Consider the following 23954-nt stretch of genomic DNA (forward strand, 5'->3'; position numbering starts at 1 on the left):
TTATGGGGCGTTCTGCGGTGCTCAAATTTGCCGCGAATGCCCTATAATGTTCGCTGTTCTGCGAACGGGTAACACCCGATGTTCGAATCGAACCTATGTTCGATCCAAACATCAAGCTCATCCCTACTAACTATTAAATTATAGGTATTAGAATTTCCTTTCAAATTTGGCTGTTAGCGAACATAAGCAATGTGAATTTATCCAAAGTTACAAATTACCTGAAATAACGAATGCCGCATCTAAACAGATGGAATGTAACAAATAATAATAATTAATAACAATAATAATAATAAAAACTTTTTATTATTATTATTATTATTTATTATTAATTTGTTCCGTTCCATTTGTTTACATGCGGCATTCGTTATTTCGGATAATTCGTAACTTTGAAAAAAATTTGTATTCGTTACATTCACTAACAGCCAAATTTGAAAGGAAATTCCAATACCTATAATTTATTAGTTATTATTAGTTAGTAAGTTATTATTCAGAATTTTCGGATTTTCGCTCTTCAGAATTTCGGATTTTCGTTCTTATTTTCGCATTTTCGAATTTCAGAATTTTTGAATTTCTGAATTTTCGAATTTCCGGATTTTCAGATTTTCGAATTTTCAAATTTCGAATTTACGAATTATCGAATTTTCAAATTTGCAAATTTATGAATTTTCAAATTTATGGATTTTCAAATTTTCAAATCTAAGAATTTACGAATTTCGATCATAATGAATGACCCGAAAAACGGAAAAAAAAAGAAAACACATTTTTTTTTGGCAGTGCACGTCTAGTTTTCTATCTTTTGATAATGTTTATGTTGTTATTTTTGATTGGAGTTCTGCTTTAAGAATTATTTATGTTAATCTGAAATTGCTGGTTCTACAGTTCAGTGGCATTTTGTGGTACCCCCTTGCTGTTGTCAGATAGACCTTTGTTTTTGACCTTGTTTTCTTGACCCTGCTTAGATTCTTGCTGGAATCCATGACTTCTTGATGTTTGGCTTTGGTGTCACTTGTGGTTAGCACTTCGGTCATTAATTCGAATCCCAACCATGGTACTACCTGCCTGAAGTTTGCATGTTCTCCCTGTGCCTGTGTTGGTGTACTTGGGTTCCCTTCCACACTTCAAAGAAATTCTGGTAGGTTAATTGGATCTTGTCTAATTTGGCCCTTGTATGTATGAATGTGAGTTAGGGACCTTAGATTGTAAGCTCCTTGAGGGTGGGGACTGATATGAATGTATAATATACTGTACATCCTCATGACTAAGCCCTGATGGTGGGGCAAAATGCATTGGAGGCATCGCCTGGATGAAGTCTAGGCTGAGGCTGTTTCTACTCTTTGTACGAGGGTTTGGGGATTTCCTTCCTTTCTTGTCCCAAGTCTGTCCTCATTACCAAACAATGCAAGACACCCAGGTTCTACACCTTTAACTCTTTGCTAGGGCAGACAGCGTGATCTAGTTACAAATGATAATAAAGATTTGCCTGCACAGTACAGACAGATTTAATTATGGAAAACAGAGCTACCCAGCCATGGACGTCCGCAGAACTTTTTTCAGGGGGGAGCATCATTTTAGGGTCACCCATGCCCCTTTTCGATAATGTCATTATCACATTATCATGGTCAGAGACTGCAGACGTAGTACAGCCCCTCTCCTCTCCTAGTCTCCTTTGATTGAGCCTCAGTTATGGCCAATAGGGAAGGAACGGAGCGGGCAGGAAGCTGGGCAGGGAACCTGGTGAGAGCCGCCGTCTTTTCACCCTGATTAGAGAAAGGTGGGGCGAGCAGGGGAAACCTCTGACAACCCACAGCTCGCCTTTCTCCTGTCACAGCTCCACCGAGTTCTCTGCTGGACTGAGCAGGGAAAGGTGCCGAAGTCACACTACACTGATGGGGGGGCTTGACAGCACCTTGATGGTGTCACCCCACTGGCGGGTGGCACCCAGGTGCGGGTTGCCCGCACCCCGATAGCGACGCAACTGTGCTGAATTTAACATCTGATCCCTGATTCCGGGGGGGGGGGGGGCACTTGACCCCCCTTGCCCCTACCTGCAGACGCCCATGTACCCAGCCCCTCATAAACAAAGGAAAATACGTAGGATTTTTTTTTTGCTAGAAGGTCCAGCAAAGTCGATAAAGCCCCAATTTACAAAAAAAAATTTAAGCTAAGTTATGTGAATGAGGACATGCAACATATATAAAGTAGGTGTTATCCCAATTTGGCTACAAAAGTGGAAATACACTTTAAATCAGGTAATATTATCATTTAAAGCCACAGAAACCGACAGAATTAAATCCGCACAGAAAAATAAAAGATTTTCAAGTAGTCAACTGCAGTATTATAGCTGGAAAGCATCCTATTTTACTGGAATGTCTCTTTAATATAACCAAACACTTGAACTCATTAATAGGTAGCTATGATTTGAACAATTTTTTCCACCTGACCCCTATCTTACCTCTCCTGTTCCGCTTCTGTGGCTGCAAGCAGAAAGGTAGAAAAATTCAAATTTACTGCTAACAGCACTTCGAGGCACTAGTAGGGAACTGGCAGAAAAGGAAAAAAAAATAGATAATTTGTATTAGAAATTGCAGTTTAATTGAGCAACATAATGACTAAAAGCATATTTAATTTTCATCAAACCTCATCCTTAGGGAATAGAAACAATCTGAAATAAATTGAAAACATTATCTTATATTAGGCTACCAACAATATTTTCCAAGATCAATCTGAAAACATGCAAAGAGGCGATATAGCTAAGGAACAATATCACTAATTATATTTAATAATAATAAATGCATGGAAATAATGTAGTACATCTGCTGATGCATTTGTGCTGTCTTGAGAAGGATGAAGCTGCTCAAAATGAGTATTGGTCAAATGTATTATTTATTTGATTTCCAGTATGTATCTTTAATTTCATTATTTGTTCTTTGTATACAGTGGATATAGAAAATAATCACCCCCCTTTAAAATAATCACATTTGTTGCTTTGCAGCCTGAAATGAAAACAGACGCAGTTTGTGTTTTATCCAGCTGTATTTACTGTGCAACTTATGCCGCGTACACACGACCGGACTTTCCGGCAGAAAAGGTCAGACAGAACGAATCCATCCGACAGTCCGATCGTGTGTGGGCTTCATCGGACCTTTTCTGTCGAAAAATCTGACAGACCTTAGAAATAGAACATGTTTCAAATCTTTCAGACGGACTTGATTCCTATAAAAAAAAACGCTCGTCTGTATGCTAGTCCGACGGACCGAAAACAACGCAAGGGCAGCTATTGGCTACTGGCTATTGAACTTCCTTTTCTAGTCTGGTCGCATGTCGTCACGTTTGAAACGATCGAACTTTGGTGGGATCGTGTGTAGGCAAGTCCGTTTCGTCTGAACTCTGTTGGAACTCCGTCGAAAAAGTCCTTCAGAGTTCAGTCCGACGAGAAGTCCGCTCGTGTGTACGAGGTATGAGGTGAAACCCTGCTTGCTTGCATCATCCAATCATGTGCAAGAAAACTCTTTTTTTTTTAAATTTCCCTTGCACATAATTGGGTATTCTATGCAAAGTTAAATTTTGCCATATTTATTAAGCTCTGGGGAACATTCCTTTCCAAAGTGCAAATTCCATTGAAAAGTGAGCAGCCTATTTGCTTTTAGAAATTCAACCCCAGTGATTAACTACTTGCTGTCCGGGACAATTTTATTTTATTTTTTCAGCATTTTTTCCCATAATCTTTTTATTGAAGCAAACATAACAGTTTACATAAGAAATGCATAATTGTTGCTTGTATATTTTAAAAAAATTAGTTTCCAGAAAGAAAATGAACAGACAAGAAACAGCAGTCATGTAGCTCACAAAACCATAGTGAGTAACAAAGTATAGTGTGTGGTCCAACAGTAGACCCATATCAGAAAAGTGCTAACATATAGAGCAAGGGACATTGACATATAAGTGTACTCTCGCCTAGCAGTAAGAAGGGTCGCTGGTTCGAATCCCGACCATGACACTACCTGCCTGGAGTTTGCATGTTCTGCCTGTGCCTGCGTGGGTTTCCTCTGGGTACTCTGGTTTCCTCCCACCCTCCAAAGACATGCTGGTAGGTTAATTGGATCCTGTCTAAATTGTCCCTAGTATGTATGAATGTGAGTTAGGGACCTTAGATTGTAAGCTCCTTGAGGGTGTAGGGACTGATGTGAATGTACAATGTATATGTAAAGCGCTGCGTAAATTGATGGCGCTATATAAGTACCTGAAATAAAATAAAATAAAATAAAGTGTACAAGCTACTGGGAATCTCTTTATACATTAGGAGATAACTATAAGGTAAATCCCATCTCTCCAAGGTTGGAATAATAAAGCTAAAGTAGAATCCCAAAAGGGAACCCTATAGGGGAAGACTCCTGGTATAATTCTAGGTAGTGTATCTAGAGAAGATAAAGAGGAGGTTAGAAAAAGAGAGAATAATGAGAGGGAGGGAGAATGAAAGGGGAAAGAAAGAAGAAAAAATGGGGAAGGGGGGACCATGGCAGGGTGGGGGTATATTTTCAGCATTTTTTACTAGAAAACTACTTAGAACCCCCCAAACATCATATATGTTTTGAGAGCAGAGAATAAAATGATGACTGTTGCGATTTTTTATGTCACATAATATTTGTACAGCCATTTATTAGACGTATATTTCCAGGAAAAAATACACTAAAATTGGTTTTAGTGCGCACAAACATAAAATAAACCCCACTTTTTTTTGTAGAATATATAAGACCAAACATGTCATAGATTCTATATTCCACACGCCCGTGAAGTAGCAACAAACTACAGTACCTAAAATTTTTTATAGGTAATGCTTTAAAAGCATTTACAGGTTTACCCAGTCATTTTTGTAGCACCCACCTAGTTAGGTGCAAGGCTCTCAGGTAAATTTAGTTTTCTGTGGGGGGGCTCCTCTGTAATCAGTGGAGTGATCACTCTGGTCTGCTCTGAGTTTCACTGACTGTGGGTTTGACTGCTCCCCCCTGGCTTCTGGATACTTCTGGAAAGTAGTAGGCTTGATAAGGCAAATCAGCAGCTGAATATTTATGTTGTTTCAGCCAATCCTGAAGGAGGGTGTTCAGATGGTGGCTGGGAGTGAGCATAAATATTCTGAAGACTGAAGCTGTTCTGACGCTGTTCTCTTCTTGTCCAAAAAGAGAAGTTCCCTGCATGGAGGGCTACTGCCCTCTCAGGCAGTCCAGATGGCAGTTAGCAAGAGCTCTTTAAGCTCCCAGTTATGCTAAAGCTGGGGGGCCTATTTGCTGAGAAACTCTAAAGCTAAAGAAGGAGGATTTCACCTAGAATCTGGTCTGGAGAGTCCACTAAGGAAATGTCTGCCTGATACTGGAGGGAGGCATCCACAATTCTGGGTGGCTGTTAGGGCCCCTGGTGCACTAATACTAAGGCCTGGGCCATTGCCTATGGTGTTCCAGTGCTGTCCATTCCCTAATTTATTGTGCTAGGGACTGTTTTGAGAAGTAGCTGCAAAGTAAGAAGTGTCCTCTTATTACTGTTCAGCGTTCTTAAATATACTACAGCTCCCCATGCCCTATCTAAGTTAATCAGCAATACAATTTAAAAATGCATACCCTAGACTATTCATTGAGGCAGAAGAATGGATGTTGTGCTATGCCTGGCTGCTGTTGCACATATTTCTAAAAAGAACCTGAGGCAAACTAGTGGCCCCTGCGGGGGTGACCGCTACATCTTGTTAGGGTCTACATAGTTACAAATAGACAATATTGTCAAAAGTATTGAGATGCCTGCCTTTATACGCACATGAAGTTTAATGGCATCCCAGTCTTAGTCCGTAGGGTTCAATATTGAGTTGGCCCACCCTTTGCAGCTATAACAGCTTCAACTCTTCAGAGAAGGCTGTTCACGAGGTTTAGGAGTTTGTCTATGGGAGTGTTTGACCATATATATCTATATATACTATATTGTCAAAAGTATCGGGACGCCTGCCTTTACAAGTACATTTGAGTTTAATGGCCTCCCAGTCTTAGCTAGTAGGGTTCAATATTGAGTGGGCCCACCGTTCACAGCTATAACAGCTTCAATTCTTCTGGGAAGGCTGCCCTCAAGGTTTAGGAGTGTGTCTATGGGAATGTTTGACCATTCTTCCAGAAGCTCATTTGTGAGGTCAGGCACTAATGTGGACAAGAAGGCCTGGCTCGCAGTCTCTGCTCTAATTCATCCCAAAGGTGTACTGTCGGGTTGAGGTCAGGACTCTGTGGAGGCCAGTCAAGTTCCTTCACCCCAAACACGCTCATCCATGTCTTTATGGACCTTGCTTTGTGCACTGGTCCAAATCAATTGGTGGATGGGGGATTATAGTGTGGGGTTGTATTTCAGGGGCTGGGCTTGGCCCCTTAGTTCCAGTGAAGGGAACTCTTAAGATATCAGCATACCAAGACATTTTGGACAACTTCATGCTCCCAACTTTGTGGGAACAGTTTTAGCCCCTTCCTGTTCCAATATGACTGTGCAACAATGCACAAAGCAAGGTCCATAAAGACATGTATGAGCAAGTTTGGGGTGGAGGAACTTGACTGGCATGTATAGTCCTGAGTCCTGTCCTCAACCCGATAGAACACCTTTGGGATGAATTAGAGTGGAGACTGCGTGCCAGGTCTTCTCGTCCAACATCAGTACCTGAACTCACAAATGCGCTTCTGGAAGAATGATCAAACATTCCCATAGACACACTCCTAAACCTTGTGGACAGCCTTCCCAGAAGAGTTGAAGCTGTTATTACTGCAAAGGGTGAGCCAACTCAATATTGAACTCTACGGACGAAGACTGGGATGCCATTAAAGTTCATGTGTGTGTAAAGGCAGGCGTCCCAATACCTGTGTACGTAAGTGGTCCATATAGTGAACTTGGTGTTGAGTTATTCACTTTAAGGTCATCACAGAGGACAAGGGGGCACTGTTTACGTCTGGAGGAAAAAAAATTTCATCTCCAAATACAGAAAGGTTTCTTCACGGTAAGAGCTGCGAAAATGTGGAATAGAATGTAAAGGTAGGTGTCCCAATACTTTTGACAATATAGTGTAGTTTGTAGTTTTTTCTTGAGCCGACCTGTAAGTATCCAGGTTTTTTTTTCCCCTGACAAGGAGTTATCTACTACATTTGAAAACAAATGTTTTCATAATTTTTCATATTTATATCTTTAGATTTTACCTAGCATCAAGTTTCTGATGAAGTGGACTTGATCCAAGGTGCCAAGATAATTTATTCATTATAATCTGTCTACCATTATCAATTTAATATGAATGTATTCCATTTATTATGAATTTCAGCTCTTATCTGTGTGTATTTTTATTTTGTTTTTATTGTCATTGGAAACTGCCATCATGTATGATCATGGAATGTGTAATCATGACTGTCCTAATAAATATACAACTACATGTACTCTATGTATGATTATTATTATTATTTATAGTATTATTGATTTAAATTACATGCCTCAATTAAAGTCCCAGAACCTTTGCTATTTTTTGCTTGTATGTACAAAACAGGGATGGAAACATGAGTGTGCCGGGTCACAACTTGTTTTTTCTATGTAAAGTTGAATAAAGACACCAGTCCATCCAGTTCAACCCGTGTGGGTGTGTGTGTGGGTGGGTGTGTATTTACGTCCATTTTCCATATCCCTGTACAGTAAAACCTTGGTTTGAGAGTAACTTGGTTTGAGAGCGTTTTTCAAGACAAGCTCATTTTTTTTAAATAAATTTTGACTTGATATACAAGCGATGTCTTGATATACAAGTAGCGTCATGTCACAATTAAGTATAAAAGAGAAGAGAGGCACCTCTAAGTGTAGAAATATGGTTACATTTAATGAGGTACAACATTTAGCAACATATTGCTACGCTTAGAGGCGCCTCTCTTCTCTTTTATACTCTGTAGCTCCTGCTGGATTTTGCTTCTAATCCCCTTGTGGAGGCTGCAATTTGTGGATAGACATTTTATGGTTACACAACCTGATCACCTTGCTAGACTCTTTTTATATGGACTTTAAACTGAAGGACTTATGAATAAATGGTTGTGGAACGAATCATCTGATTTTCCATTATTTCATATGGGGAAATTTGCTTTGATATACAAGTGCTTTGGATTACAAGCATGTTTCTGGAACAAATTATGCTCGCAATCCAAGGTTTTACTGCATATTGCTTTAGTTAAAGTGGTTGTAAACTCTCCCCCACAACTTTGGCCCATGTAAACCAGCATAAAAAACCCTAATGAACACTGCTTATAGATATCTCCTTACTTGCTTAGTATTGTTGTAATCCTTTTTGTTCTTTAGAATGACGTCACTGAGCATGCCCATATCTCCCCTGATTTATGGCACACTCTGTGTGCTTGTCTGTCTATTATCAGGACTTCCTACGGCACAACACTGAAATCCCACGAGACTGCATAATCACTCAGAGCTTCCTACTACACCCCATGTGACCATGTGACATCACATGGAGTGTAAACCTGGGCATCGGGCAGCAAAACTGCAGTCTTATCAGCTGAAGCTGATAAGACTGACATAGGCAAACACTAGATAATCGGAACAAGTAATTACTATGGAATAAAACAAGTCAATTATGAGCAGGGAAGCAGGGTTGCCATAGAAACGTTGGATTGAGAAGGAGGCTTGGTTAACAGTACAGGAAGTGCTCAATGTAAGGGCAGAAATACACTCTCTAATGTGGACTCAGAAAACAATACTTAAGATGGCACTGCCTAAACCCTGGAAACAAGTTTTTTAAAGTTTCTTTAAACAGTAAGTAATATGTGATTTGGGCTGGATTACAGTGGCTATAGTTTGATAATTACTTATTATAATGGACTAAATGAAAACAAGCATCAGAGTGGGAGAGTTTACTTCCTCTTTAAGATGCCCGTCTAAAAGTTTTTTGAAACTATATGATAGGAAACAGGCTATTTCAAAACATATTTCTGTATATTTACCTTAGTTGGATCCAGACTTACAGCAGTCATCGAGCAATGATGTTGACTTTACTTTCTGACTTGCTGCTAGTTTGTTCCCTAAAGGATCTACAAATCTGGACATGAAATACAATCATGAAAAATATGATGCTGCAAGTGTATACAGATATGAAAACCCAGTAAAAATGTTTTCCCGATAAATGCGACATTGACTACACAAAATAAATTCTTAAGGAAAATACACAATGCTTCCCTTTGTTAAGTTTCTATCTCTCTCACAAGAATTGTGCCTCTACAGGAAGGAAAAAAAAAAAAAAAAAAGAAACTCAACAGGGTATTTTATGTGTTTGAAACAAAATGGTTTCTGATGAAAGATAAATGCCTCTTTTGTGTTCCAGCACAGTCTACCAAGCGCTCATCAACTGCTCTTGCACACGTCTAAAGAGGCTGTGTCAGAATGGAGAGAGAGACAGAGAGAGAGAGAGATCTGCTTAATAGTATCCTAAGACACTGTGACACATTTTTATGAATTGGATAGATAAGAAACAGCTCAAAGCTGCCACAGGGTGCATTGCTAAGATATCAAGACAAAGGTTAAAAGCATTGTAAAATTCCAGGGAGAATGGAGAGCTTTACCTTGCGTCCAGAAGTCGTATAATGTCTTTGAAAGAATGTCTGACGCTTAAACGATCATTGTGGAATACTCAAGCAAAGCCAAAGCCCAACCACATTAAAAAGTCTAATGCTTAGGTTATGATGTATAATATTGAATGTATGCGTGGCATTCTGTAAATGACAGCTGGAAGAGCAAATGTTAGATTCTACATCACATAGCTATTGGAGTCTGCAAAATGTAATTACTTCTTTGAAATGTATAATCGCACGTGGTGTCTATTATTATAAACAATTACAATATGGCATAAGAGCTTTATTATATCATTCTGTCAATCAATAGAAAGAGCTTAAAGTGACTCTAAAGCCCCGCACACACGATCGGACTTTCCGACAACAAAACCGTGGAATTTTGTTAGAAGGGTGTTGGCTCAAACTTGTCTTGCATACACAAGGTCACACAAATGTTGGCCAACAATTACGAATCTAGTGATGTATTAGACGTACTACGTGGTTCTTCAGCTCTTTAGCACCACCCTTTGGGCTGCTTCTGCTAATTTCGTGTTAGTAGAAGTTTGGTGAGTGTTGATTCGCGCTTTTCTTTTCGCGTTTTTTATTTCGTGCTTTTCAGTTCGTTTCTGAACCGCCGTTCGTCAACCAGACATGTTGCAGAATCGGAGGAGATAACGTGTTATTTTTTATTGGCCTTGGAGTTATTGCTTTGACATTATTTTTTTGGCTGAATAATAATTTGATTTGGTATATTTTCTATATTTTTGTATGCATAGAATGCACTTTTTGGTTAAGTTCTATTGGCAGATAGCATGTCTATTTTTTTTTAATGCACAAATTAAAAAAACAAAAACATAATAATATTATTTTTGATATCACTAGAAAAAAAAAGCCTTTGAAAATTTGTTTGCAATAACTCCATCAGTATCACCAGCAACGCTTCATTATTATCCCATTAAAGAAGAAGAGAATTGTGCGCTGCATTTGGAGATTTCATAATTTGCCACGTCACAAATGTTAATTCTCCATTACAAACACTAGTTTACAAGACTGACCGCTTGTGCTTCCGAGCATGCGTGTTTGTACTTTGGACTTTTGTCCGATGGACTTGTGTACACACGATCGGAAAGTCCGACAACACACATTTGTTGGCGGGAAATTTGAGAACATGCTAGCCAACATTTGTTGGTGGAAAGTCCGACAACAATTGTCCGATGGAGCATACACAAGGTCGGACTTTCCACAAACAAGCTCACATCCAACATTTCCCATCGGAAAATCGTGTGTACGCGGCATTAAAGTATCTTTATAAAAAAGTGGGACGTTTAAAGAAAAGTATACTTACCTGTGCCACCACCAGAACCACTTATCTTTACACTCTTGAAGACCTACATCACCCAAGAATGTGCAGCATCCAACATTTCTAGAAGTGTCATATGTCTAGTACCCCACTGCTCTCTGTATTCACATCTGGTAGACCCAACATCACTACAAGACATTCATTTATTAGGACATTTATAATATTTATATTAAAACAGTATAATCCTGTATAATAATAATAATAAACCATGTCATGGGTGTACATGAAGATGGGATGCACTCCAGATGTTTTTAAAACAAGTACCTCCTGAATTATTTGACTCATTTTACCCAACAGGGTCTCCAAACTATGGCCCTCCAGTTGTTCAGGAACTACAATTCCCATCATGCCTAGTCATGTCTGTGAATGTCGGAGTTTTACAATGCCTCATAGGAAGTGTAGTTCCACAACAGCTGGAGGGTCATTGTTTGGAGATTCCTGGATTAGAGTGAAGAAATTACATCAACACACTAAGTATTCCTCAAAAGGGTTCAAAGCTTTATTCACATGGTCACATGGTACATATACGGCTATGCACATACCATGTGAATAAAACTTTGGACCCTTTTGAGGAATCTTTGGTGTGCTGGTGACATTTCTTCACTCTGATTGTTTCCAGCCAGTGGTCATTGCAGCACCCAGCATTACTACAGCCATTTTCAGGAATGTGTGCGTGGGGAATATTGCGTTCAGTCAATGGATTAAGCCCACTAACTGGTTGAAATGCATCAGCTCCAGGCACAGCGTCTTTTCAATCATCTGGATTATAAAGTCATTGAAATAATATGCTGGAGTTACAAAATGTGGCCATTCTTTGTTTGTCTGTATTTTAGTTTGTTGAGTTTGGAAAAGCCCCATTGCAGCTCTGCATTTGGGCATCAGAGACCACTGAAAAGTCTGAAGGCCATTTCCTTGTTTGAAGCATAACTTTTAGGCCTTAAAAGAGAAGTGTGGGATTTAAAAAAAAATCAAACCTATATACTCACCTAGGTGAACGCAGCACTGATCTGATGCTGCAGTTGTCCCCCGCCACGCCTACGCCGAGAGCTGAGCAATCAAAAACCACTGATGGCTCAGTTCTCAGTCTTCAGTGAGCAAAGAGCTTGTAACTGTCAGTCTTCACCCCTCGACTCAGTCCTCCCAGAGCTCACTAGAGTTCTGAGCTGTGGAGGGGGTGGGAGTGGCAGGCAGGCATGCTAAGAGGATGAGCCAGCTGCCGGTCCAGGTATCTGTGTGGATACCAACAATAAAGTCAGGATCCCTCCAGAGTCTTCTCCGGGTGATTGACATCAGCTGACAGTGGACTTTAGCCCGCTGTCAGCTGAATCTGGTCACAGGAGTTAGCAGAACTGTGACCCACAGGAGAAGTATGGGCAAAAGAGCTTTGGCTCTACTTCCCCTTTAATGTGTATATTATATACTGTATATCATCCACATGTTATAAGCCGCCCTCCAAAACTTAGCTTTCTTTCTATTTAATTTGTCAAAAGATGAAAACTGCATACGTAAATGTCTCCCCGGGGATTGGTGGGAACTCTATAAATATTCAGGCTATAGTGTCTGCTCCTCCAGCCACTAGATTCTAGAACTATCCACAGAGTTCTAGAAAACAGGGGGAGGTAGCAGAACCACAGTATTTGGAGCACTGCACAGTCAAACTACAACAAATTAACCCCAGCTCTTCTGCCTACACAGGAGCCACTAAATTTACCTACACTACGTAACACTGAGGGTGCTACACATATATATAATGTATAGAGTGAAGGTGAGACATAAGTAACTGATAGTAACCCAATGCAGTCACTTATGATGTCATAATGATGTTCTGCCAAAATAATGTAAAATGTGACAGCATGTGCTGAAGCAAAAAACAGACCAGTGGATTTATTAGTTAATAAGTATTCAAAACTTCACAAATGCTGATTTCTCAAACATTCCTGAAGTAGCTGGAACTGATGTTCACCCCACTGGATTTCATTAGTTAGTTCAATTTACTAAAAGTTTTCATGTGACTATGGTATTTATCACAGTGTTGCCTTAAAAAAGGGACCCTGCAGGCCTTGAAACATTGAAATTTATGTTGGCATTGATCGTGACATGACGTTTTCACAAAAAAAAAACTGTGAAAAACAACATAGTGGAGTGCTGGTGATTATATACACTCAACTGTCATTTTATTAGGTACACCTGTTCAATTGTTTATATTATTATTTTTATTATTATAGAGGATTTATATAGCGCCAACAGTTTGTGCAGCGCTTTACAACATTCACTTCCTTGTGTAGCACTGTCCCCGTAGGGCTTGCTGAGTGTGGACTTCATAGACCTAGCTCTGAGTATCTGCAGCTGGTTGCTAAGGTTTTCCACTTGGTTGCTAGGGGTTTCCACTTTCCCCACCCTTACTCCCGCTTGCTCGTTACTCTATGACCAGTCCAGAGTATTTAGGTTTTTGTTTTTTATTTTGGAACTGGGATGGAAGAAGGGATTAGTGGGATACTCAAACTGGAACTATTGACAATGGATAAGGACAACTCTCACTTGGCCTCACCCGATTATTTGTGGAAGCAGTCACACTGCTTTAACCATACAGCCACATGTATGGAGGAATTAAGTCTTCTTGTTCTCACTAGCAGCAGACTTGATGTACTACATTATCTTCAGGATACGCTCTAGCATCACCTTGACTGACACCCGTCCACTGACTCTGTTAGCTGAAGGGGTGGCCCTCACTTGACAGGCTCCAAAGACACAGATCTGTACTCACAGTAGGTAGAATCAGATCCGCGCTGGTGTCTCCCTTCCAGTCAGCTCTGCAGGACCTCTGGGTTCAGCTTCTCTCTCTCCCCTTGGGCCACGTGACCACCTCCGCGGAGGAGAGGCCAGCCATCCCCTCCCTTCTGGACTGTTTCCTGGCTCAACTAACTCTGAGCATATGTACCCTGGGCTTTTATACAGTATCTTAACATGCAATGTAGCACTTTTCATCTGCCAATTGCCAGGACTGTAACAAAGCTTGTGCACTGACTTGTCAGTTCCGTTCCTACTGTCCAATATGCCTCTCTAATGGACCACTGAGGGACAGTCAAACAAGCTGAGCTACACCTGAGCACAATGAGCAGAGCTAACCAATAGATCCTGCTCCCTGGTAGGCAGAGAGCACTGTAAGTTTTACCTGACCATCTTCCCAGTAAGCAGAAAGACCAAAAACTATACTCTCTTCTAGCACCTACCTAGGAGAGTGCTACACTTTGTAACACAAATTGCTAATCAGCCAATCGCATGGCAGTAACTCAATAGATTTAGGCATCAAGAGGTGGTGAAGACAATTTGCTGAAGTTTAAACTGAGTATCAGAATGGGGAAGAATGGGTATATAAGTGACTTTGAACGTGGCATGGTTGATGGTGCCAGACGGGCTGGTCTGAGTATTTCAAAAACTTGGACCCCAAAGCACCCTCCCCATATTGAGGGCATGTGGCCTGGTACAGTTCAGAGGGGGGGATGCTCTATCGCCCCCCCCTTTTCCTGCAGCCTGCCAGGTTGCATGCTCAGATAAGGGTCTGGTATAGATTTTGGGGGTGACCCCCATGCCATTTTTTTTTATCTTGGTATTGGGTTCCCCTTAAAATCCATACCAGACCTGAAGGGCCTGGTATGGATTTTGGGAGGGACCCCACGCCATTTTTTAATTTTATTTTGGCGCGGGGTTCCACTTAATATCCATGCCAGACCTGAATGGCCTGGTAGGGATTGGGGGTACCCCCACGTCATTTATTAAAAATTTTTGGCACGGGGTTCCCCTTAATATTTATAATATTCATACCAAATATTAAGGGCCTGGTAATGGACTGGGGGGGGGTGGGGTGGGGTGGGGTGGGGTGGGGGGGAGACCCACCCCCGCAGTTTTTTTCAATGATTTTTATCTATATTGCTGGGATCCGACAATACATTACAGCCGCAAGTTTTAAATGACATTTTTTCCTTTAGAAATGTAATTTTGCTGTGGTACATGGGAAAGATGCTCTACTTTACAGGCAGACTAAGGGGACTACCCCCCTCTGGTGCGATATTTAAAGGAATATTTCATTTTTATTGTTTCACTTTAAGCATTATTAAAATCACTGCTCCTGAAAAAAATGTTTTTAAAACTTTTTTTTGCATTGATACATGTCCCCTGGGGCAGGACCCATGTCCCCATACACTTTTTATGGCAATAATTTGCATATAAGCCTTTAAAATGAACACTTTTGATTTTTCACATTCGCGTCCCATAGACTTTAATGGTGTTCGCACAAATTTTTTGTCTGTTCGCATGTTCTACTGCGAACCGAACCGGGGGGTGTTCAACTCATTTTTGTAAATATTTTATTACATCTTTTCATGTGACAACACTGAAGAAATGACACTTTGCTACAATGTAAAGTGGTGAGTGTACAGCTTGTATAACAGTGTAAATTTGCTGTCCCCTCAAAATAACTCAACACACAGCCATTAATGTCTAAACTGCTGGCAACAAAAGTGAGTGCACCCCTAAGTGAAAATGTCCAAATTGGACCCAAAGTGTCAATAATTTGTGTGGCCACCATTATTTTCCAGCATTGCTGTAACCCTCTTGGGCATGGAGTTCACCAGAGCTTCACAGGTTGCCACTGGAGTCCTCTTTCACTCCTCCATGATGACTTCATGGAGCTGGTGGATGTTAGAGACCTTGCGCTCCTCCACCTTCCGTTTGAGGATGCCCCACAGATGCTCAATAGGGTTTAGGTCTGGAGACATGCTTGGCCAGTCTATCACCTTTACCCTCAGCTTCTTTATCAAGGCAGTGGTTGTCTTGGAGGTGTGTTTAGGGGTCGTTATCATGTTGGAATACTGCCCTGACAGTCTCTGAAGGGAGGGGATCATGCTCTGCTTCAGTATGTCACAGTACATGTTGGCTTTCATGGTTCCCTCAATGAACTGTAGCTCCCCAGTGCCGGCAGCACGCATGCAGCCCCAGACCATAACACTCCCACCACCATGCTTGACTGTAGGCAAGACACACTTGTATTTGTACTCCTCACCCCATTGCCACCACACACGCTTGACATCATCTGAACTTAGTCTGGTTGTCTTCAGCAAACTGCGGGCTTTCCTGTGCATCATCTTTAGAAGAGGCTTCCTTCTGGGATGACAGCCATGCAGACCAATTTGATGCAGTGAGCGGCATATGGTCTGAGCACTGACAGGCTGACCCCCCCACCCCTTCAACCTCTGCAGCAATGCTGGCAGCACTCATACGTCTATTTACAAAGACAACTTCTGGATACAGTAACAGAAGATAAGTAACCTTTAAGTGTATTTGTACTGTTATAGACCATAGACTGTTCATTTGCTAGGTATTTTGCTTGTTATAGATATCTGTCAGTCTTGTATTGTATTCCTAATATTGTAATAGTTTTGTATGTACAGCATCTTTGTATAGTAAAAGCACATTTACACACTGCAGAAGTCTCAGCTTCCTTGCTTATACCACAGAGTAACCTTGCTAGATAGATGCAAGCAAAACTGGTAATGAATAGGGTAACATTATGGAACATAGGATAACTAAAACTGCACTGACTACAGTTTTACTTTAAAGATTTTTTTAGTACATTTACTTACAAATTATTTAGCAGGAGCCCAGGAAAGAAAAAAGTAACAGGAAAAAAAATAATTGCTGTCTTTGCAGAACTATATTTACTCACAGAAAATGTATCTGTATTCATGTTTCCTTCCTGTATATTTCAGACTTTTTAACTAAAAGATTTTACAGCAATTACAGTTGTTGAACAGGGTTTTGGGTCAAGCTACACTGTGTATTGTACTGCACCTTAATCCTTGAAACACATCCTTTTTATATGTAACTTTTTAGTCTAGTATATTTTTTAGGGCTATAGAAAACGTTATTTTCTAGAAAGAAAGCTAGATTCATATAATTGTTTATTGGGTATCCTCACTGGCCAAGAGGGAGTCAAGGAGAGCAGGGCTAGGTTGAATGTCACAAAGTTACATAGTCAGGTTGAAGTAAGACACAAGTCCATTTAGTTCAACCTATAAAAGGGAAATAATAATAATAATATCATACAATCCCATATACACAATCCTATACCCAAAGTTGATCCAGAGGAAGGCAAAAAAGCAAGCATGATCCAATTTGCTTCAGCAGGGGAAAAAATTCATATCTGATTCCGTGACAGGCAATATTCAGGGGCCATAAAAGATCTGACAACTTTCAATGAACCAGTACATTATGTTGCCAAATCAATAGGTTCAGTTCAATCCCCTATTCCAGCAACTCATACTAACCCTTCTTTCCCCCCTAGCTTACACAACTCTATAGACTCTCCCCATGTGACTGTCTTTGCACTTAACAGCTAAATGGGCAACGGGAGTAAGTTAAAGATATGCTATAGGGGAGAGGGGCATAAAGCAAACCTCAAGGGGAAGAAGAAAAAGGGCTAGAATGAATGAAGGGGAATGAGAATGAGAAGGAGAAGAAGAAGGAGAAGGAGGAGAGGGACAAGGAGAGGGAGATGGAGAGGGAGAGAAAGAAAATCCCCTGGAATGGGGAGAGGACTCCAAACATCATGTAATTGGCCTGAAGGTGATAGTCGAGGATGGGGAGGAGAAGGAGAAGAAGGAAATGAAGGAGAAGGAGAAGGAATGGAGAAGAAAGAGAAGGAAATGAAGGACAAGGAGAAGGAAATGGAGGAGAACAAGACATAACTGGCCTGAATATATCTCTCAAAGTGAGTTATGAGATATTGAAAGATGAACTGCACAGGGGGATCCTCAATGGGGGAGGGCTCTTTGAAGGGGGCAGAGTGGGACATTAGAATCAGTTTTGAGCTTTGCAGAAAAATCAAACCCGTGTGCTCTCACTGGAATACTATCCCTTCTTTCCCCCCTAGCTTACGCAACTCTATAGACTCTCCCCATGTGACCGTCTTTGCACCCAACAGCTAAATGGGCAATGGGAGTAAGTTAAAGATATGCTATAGGGGAGAGGGGCATAAAGCAAACCTGAAGGGGAAGGAAAAGAAGGAAAAGGACAAGAATGAACGAAGGGGAAGGAGAATGAGAAGAAGAAGAAGAAGGAAAAGGAGAAGAAGAAGGAGAAAGACAAGGAGAGGGACAAGGAAAGGGTGAGGGAGAGGGAGATGGAGAGGGAGAGCAAGAGGGAGAGGAAGAGGGAGAGGAAGAGGGAGAGGAAGAAAATCCCTGGGAATGGGGAGAGGACTCCAAACATCATGTAATTGGCCTGAAAGTAATAGTCAAGGATGGGGAGGAGAAGGAGAAGAAGGAAATGAAGGAGAAGGAGAAGGAATGGAGAAGAAAGAGAAGGAAATGAAGGACAAGGAGAAGGAAATGGAGGAGAACAAGACATAACTGGCCTGAATATATCTCTCAAAGTGAGTTATGAGATATTGAAAGATGAACTGCACAGGGGGATCCTCAATGGGGGAGGGCTCTTTGAAGGGGGCAGAGTGGGACATTAGAATCAGTTTTGAGCTTTGCAGAAAAATCAAACCCGTGTGCTCTCACTGGAATACTATCCCTTCTTTCCCCCCTAGCTTACGCAACTCTATAGACTCTCCCCATGTGACCGTCTTTGCACCCAACAGCTAAATGGGCAATGGGAGTAAGTTAAAGATATGCTATAGGGGAGAGGGGCATAAAGCAAACCTGAAGGGGAAGGAAAAGAAGGAAAAGGACAAGAATGAACGAAGGGGAAGGAGAATGAGAAGAAGAAGGAAAAGGAGAAGAAGAAGGAGAAAGACAAGGAGAGGGACAAGGAAAGGGTGAGGGAGAGGGAGATGGAGAGGGAGAGCAAGAGGGAGAGGAAGAGGGAGAGGAAGAGGGAGAGGAAGAAAATCCCTGGGAATGGGGAGAGGACTCCAAACATCATGTAATTGGCCTGAAAGTAATAGTCAAGGATGGGGAGGAGAAGGAGAAGAAGGAAATGAAGGAGAAGGAGAAGGAATGGAGAAGAAAGAGAAGGAAATGAAGGACAAGGAGAAGGAAATGGAGGAGAACAAGACATAACTGGCCTGAATATATCTCTCAAAGTGAGTTATGAGATATTGAAAGATGAACTGCACAGGGGGATCCTCAATGGGGGAGGGCTCTTTGAAGGGGGCAGAGTGGGACATTAGAATCAGTTTTGAGCTTTGCAGAAAAATCAAACTCGTGTGCTCTCACTGGAAGGTGCCAGCACTATCAAGCCACCAGCTGTTGCCTATAGGTCAAGTGACCACAGGTTTGCTTTAAAAAACACAATACACCAAGCAGAGATACTGTAGATTACATTACATATAATAGGCTTCAGGAAGTATACTCTCCCACAACATGAGGAGGAGGAGGTTTGTAATCTGGCAATAGGTGTATTACAATGAAATTAGATAAAGGCAAATTTTATGAACTTTCTGACTTCAGCATGCTGTAGCTCCAATGTTTTATATTCTTATTTTATTTCTAGTCTCCGAAGGTTCTTTGATTTTTCACCAACACAATGAATTATATTAACTTTTAATGTATACATGTATCATTTTTATTGTACGAACCCTCAATATGGATCATTAATGCTTAGTATAAAAGGTATTTTTTTTTTTTTTACTTTTTCATGTGCCTTAAGATTTTTTATTTTTAATTCTTTGCAGGTTTGCTGGCTGTAAAATTCTAACCTCTCACTTAACTGGGATTTTAAATATCTCTTAGAGGATTTCAAAATATTTTACAACCAGTAATCCTTTCCCAAGTATCAAAATCGTTTTTAATCCGCACTCAACAAAGGCTTGACCTCCTGATCCAAAACCACTGAAAAAACCTTTCCATTCCCGGGGATTTTCAAGCGTCTGTGCGCACCGACTCTTTTTGACAGACTAGAGGTGATTTTCTGTCTCTTCATTCTCATTATTTTAACGTACAAAGTTTAAGAAAATATTTAAATAAAAAAAAAAAGATGCCGTCATGTGTAGTGCTACCCTTAATCTTACTGACTCATGAAAAGGGAAATATGGCGTCTGTAAAATGTTGAAGAGGACCCACTGTGGAGCTATTCATATGACTAGTGGGAATATTGAAAACAGATTTATTAACCATAAAATTAGGTTTTTACACAGTATATTCTTCCTGACAAAAGACATCTTTTAGTAGAGTCTGTTTTTACCATTAGGAAGGTGAAAAGAAAATTCTAGAGTCCTCAGGGGACGGATAACAAGAGAATATTCATTCATTGTCTTGTGTAGTTTTACAGATATATGACAGGTTACATGTAAAGTGAACCTGTCAGCTATTTTAAACTTTTAAAGAGTCCTGCCAAAAAGTGGTTTCCACAAAGTAGAGCTGATTTAAATAAAGAAAATGAACAAGAGCATGTATAAACTTGCTGCGTGCATAGATGTTTGCGTGCATAGCTATCACAATTTATATGATCATACACTGATCCTCAGAGTAGTTCAGTACTAGTTGGCTGTGACCTTTGACCATTGAAAATAATGTTGTTTTCGTGCCTTGTGTTTTCATGAGGCCAGGTTCAAATTTGTGTAGTACGGTGATGCAAGCACATTAAAGCGGAAGTAAACCCATCGATTTACCAGTTTCAAATAACAGTTACATTTCCGGCACGTGCCAGGAATGCAATAACATTGGTTGAGCTCTCAACCAAACTGTCAAACTATCCAATGGCTGGTATCATAACTGATCACATGGGAAAAATCATGGCAGTTGAAGATTTAATAGACGCCAAGATGGCAGCTTCCTTAGCTGAAAACGATAGGAGGGTTTACTTCCACTTTAATGAGTGTTCTGTTGTGTGTTAGCATGTGCTGATCAATTTTGAGTGGGCTGACAGCTAAAACTGCTAAAACAGAAAAATTTGTTTCCTTTCATTTCAGATAGATTTGTTTTGTTACTAACTTTGTTTAGTTGATTCATTTGGAATACGTTTAGTTTCGTTTCATATGACTTCATTTTGTTTCTTAATATTCTAATGAATTTCACATTTTCTGAAAAATTTTAATTCGGATTGATCGAAAAATGATTGATCTATTTGAATTCTGTGTGAAGAGTAGCTGGTTGTTAAGGAGTTGGCTGCTGTATCCTTAACAACCAATGACTCATCTTAGCTATCAGCGGGCTTCCCCACTGACAGCTGAAATGTAAACAAAAGAATGCTGGCAATGAAAAATGCAGGAAAAAAAAAAAGTGGAGTCCCCCCCAATCTATACCAGGCCCTTCAGGTCTGGTATGGATTTAAAGGGAAACCCCATGCCAAAATGTAAAAAAAAAATTCATACCAGACCTGAAGGGCCTGGTATAGATTGGGAGGGAGGAGAAGGAGGCCCCCAGATCCCGCCCCCCATGTGAATGAGTAGGGGATACATAGTACCTCTACTCATTCACCAAAAAAGTGTAAAAATTAAATTAAAACACAGAGACAGTCCTTTATTAAAAAAAATAAAATAAATAATGTACCCCAAAGTGGGTTTATCATCAGTGATAAATCAGTGTTTCATGCTTAGCTATTTAAGAGCTTTCAGATAAAAAAAAAGAATCTGATTTAAAAAAAAGAGCTGTCAGATGGCAGGAGTCTTCGTCGGGTCGGCGGGCATCGTAATTGATAATGGATCTATACCAGGGGACATTTTTTAATTTTTTTAATAAAAGACTTGTCAAAAAACTTGTGTTGTATTTTTATTTACTTTTTACACTTTTACCTCATACTTATTCAGATTCACATTGTTCTGAACATGTGGAATTCATTAGAAAACAAATATGAAATTAAATTAATTTCAATGAAATGTGTTACTATTTCATTTGGAGGTTCGGATACATCTGAATCTTCGAATAACCAAAAATTAATCCAAAATTATATTTGAATGGAAACAAATTGCACATTCAACGCGTAACATGTAGAGCAAGTCGAGCTATTATAATTCACTGTCTCTTTTGAAACCTGTTAGGATTGAACAAGTAAAATGATCCAATATCTGAATCTTGTTTAAACATGTACTAAGTATGTAGATGGTGTAGTTAACATGCTCATAGGTATTATCTGTGAATATATGCAAGTCTATGTATGTGTTTTTTAGCTTTATTTTTTGTAATAAATATTCAAATTCTTTTTTAAAAAAACCTTTTGTTATGCCTATAAAGTCCATCACTTCAAATTCCTTTCTAATGTCATCCAACATTAAGTCTTATGCCCTGTACACACGATCGGACTTTCTGATGGAAAATGTGCGATTGGAGCTTGTTGTCGGAAATTCTGACCGTGCGTGGGCTCCATCGGACTTTTTCCATCGGAATTTCCGACACACAAAGTTTGAGAGCTGGATCTAAAATTTTCCGACAACAAAATCCGTTCGCGTAAATTCAGATCGTGTGTACACAATTCCGACGCACAAAGTTCCACGCATGCTCTGAATCAAGCATAAGAGCCGCACTGGCTATTGAACTTCATTTTTCTCGGCTCGTCGTACGTGTTTTACGTCACCGCGTTCTTGACGTTTGGGAATTTCCGACCAACCTTGTGTGACCATGTGTATGCAAGACAAGTTTGAGCCAACATCCGTCGGAAAAAATCAGATGGATTTTGTTTTTGGAATGTGCGATCAATGTCCGATCGTGTGTACAGGGCATAAGAATACAATATCCCAGAGCAACCACTACACTTATGTAATTAATAGTATATTTATTTAACCACTTGCCTACATCAAGTGTTTAAGGAAAGGAGAGGCAACCATTCATGAAAAAACAGAGAACAGAAATGCATGACAAGTATTCTCCGCTCTCTATTTTTAGCCATGGGGCGTCTATCCATTTTTTCCATGTTTTTTCAAACTTACAACCCCATTATTTTCAATAAATCAGCTGACTCAGAGACTTGCAGTGCAGTTAAACTGGGGTCAGTAAAGTACAATAAAACCTTGGATTGTGAGCATAATTCGTTCCAGAAACATGCTTGTAATCCAAAGCACTTGTATATCAAAACGAAATGAACTTCCCCATAAGAAATAATGGAAACTCAGATGATTCGTTCCACAAACATTTATTCATAGGTCTTTTAGTTTATAGTCCATATAAAAAGATTATAGCAATGTGATAGGATGTGTAACCATAAAATGTCCATCCACAAATGGAAGCCTCCACAAGGGGATTAGAAGCAAAATCCATCAGGAGCTACAGAGTATAAAAGAGAAGAGAGGTGCCTCTAATTGTAGCAATACAGTTACATTTAACGAAGGTACAACATTTAGCAACTCACATGGTTGATGATTAAAAGAGGCACATCTAAGTATGCAGGTATCCGGGGTAAAGCGGTCCTCATAGACCATCCCCTGCACCGCCGGCTCTCACCGCTCTCAATCTGCAATTGTGACCAGGAAGGCTACCCTGCAGTAGAGTGATCTGAAAGCGAAGCTTGAAAAGCTCGTGGAGCGCAGAGTGGAAGGGATGATGTTGATGGTGGTTTGGAGGATGATGAGTTGGGAGGATGTGAGTTGATAAATGTTGTACCTTCATTAAATGTAACCATATTGCCACACTTAGAGGCGCCTCTCTTTTTTTTATACTCAGTTGTGACTTGACGCTACTTGTATATCAAGATATCGCTTGTATATCAAGTCAAGATTTATGAAAAGATTATGCTTGTCTTGCAAAACGCTCTTAAATCAAGTTACTCTCAAACCAAGGTTTTATTGTATACCTATTGTGTAAAATTGTCCTTTGGCAAAAAAACTAAAGTAAAAAAAAAAAAAAAAATGGTGCCGGGGGTGGAAGCAGCACCTCCTGAATGTCTGCCAACTACTTCAATACCATCTTCTGAAAAGCTAAGCATTACTGCCAGTGTGAAAGATTCCTAATAATTGAATATACTTTTCCGTTAATAACAAGTATAATTATATGCTAAAATATATTATATACTATATTAAAATGAGTGGAACAGTAAAGAAAAAATGCTTTTTGACTTATATTTGGTTC

The sequence above is a fragment of the Aquarana catesbeiana genome, linkage group LG11, assembly GCF_042186555.1.
Source record: "Aquarana catesbeiana isolate 2022-GZ linkage group LG11, ASM4218655v1, whole genome shotgun sequence".
NCBI lineage: Eukaryota > Metazoa > Chordata > Amphibia > Anura > Ranidae > Aquarana > Aquarana catesbeiana.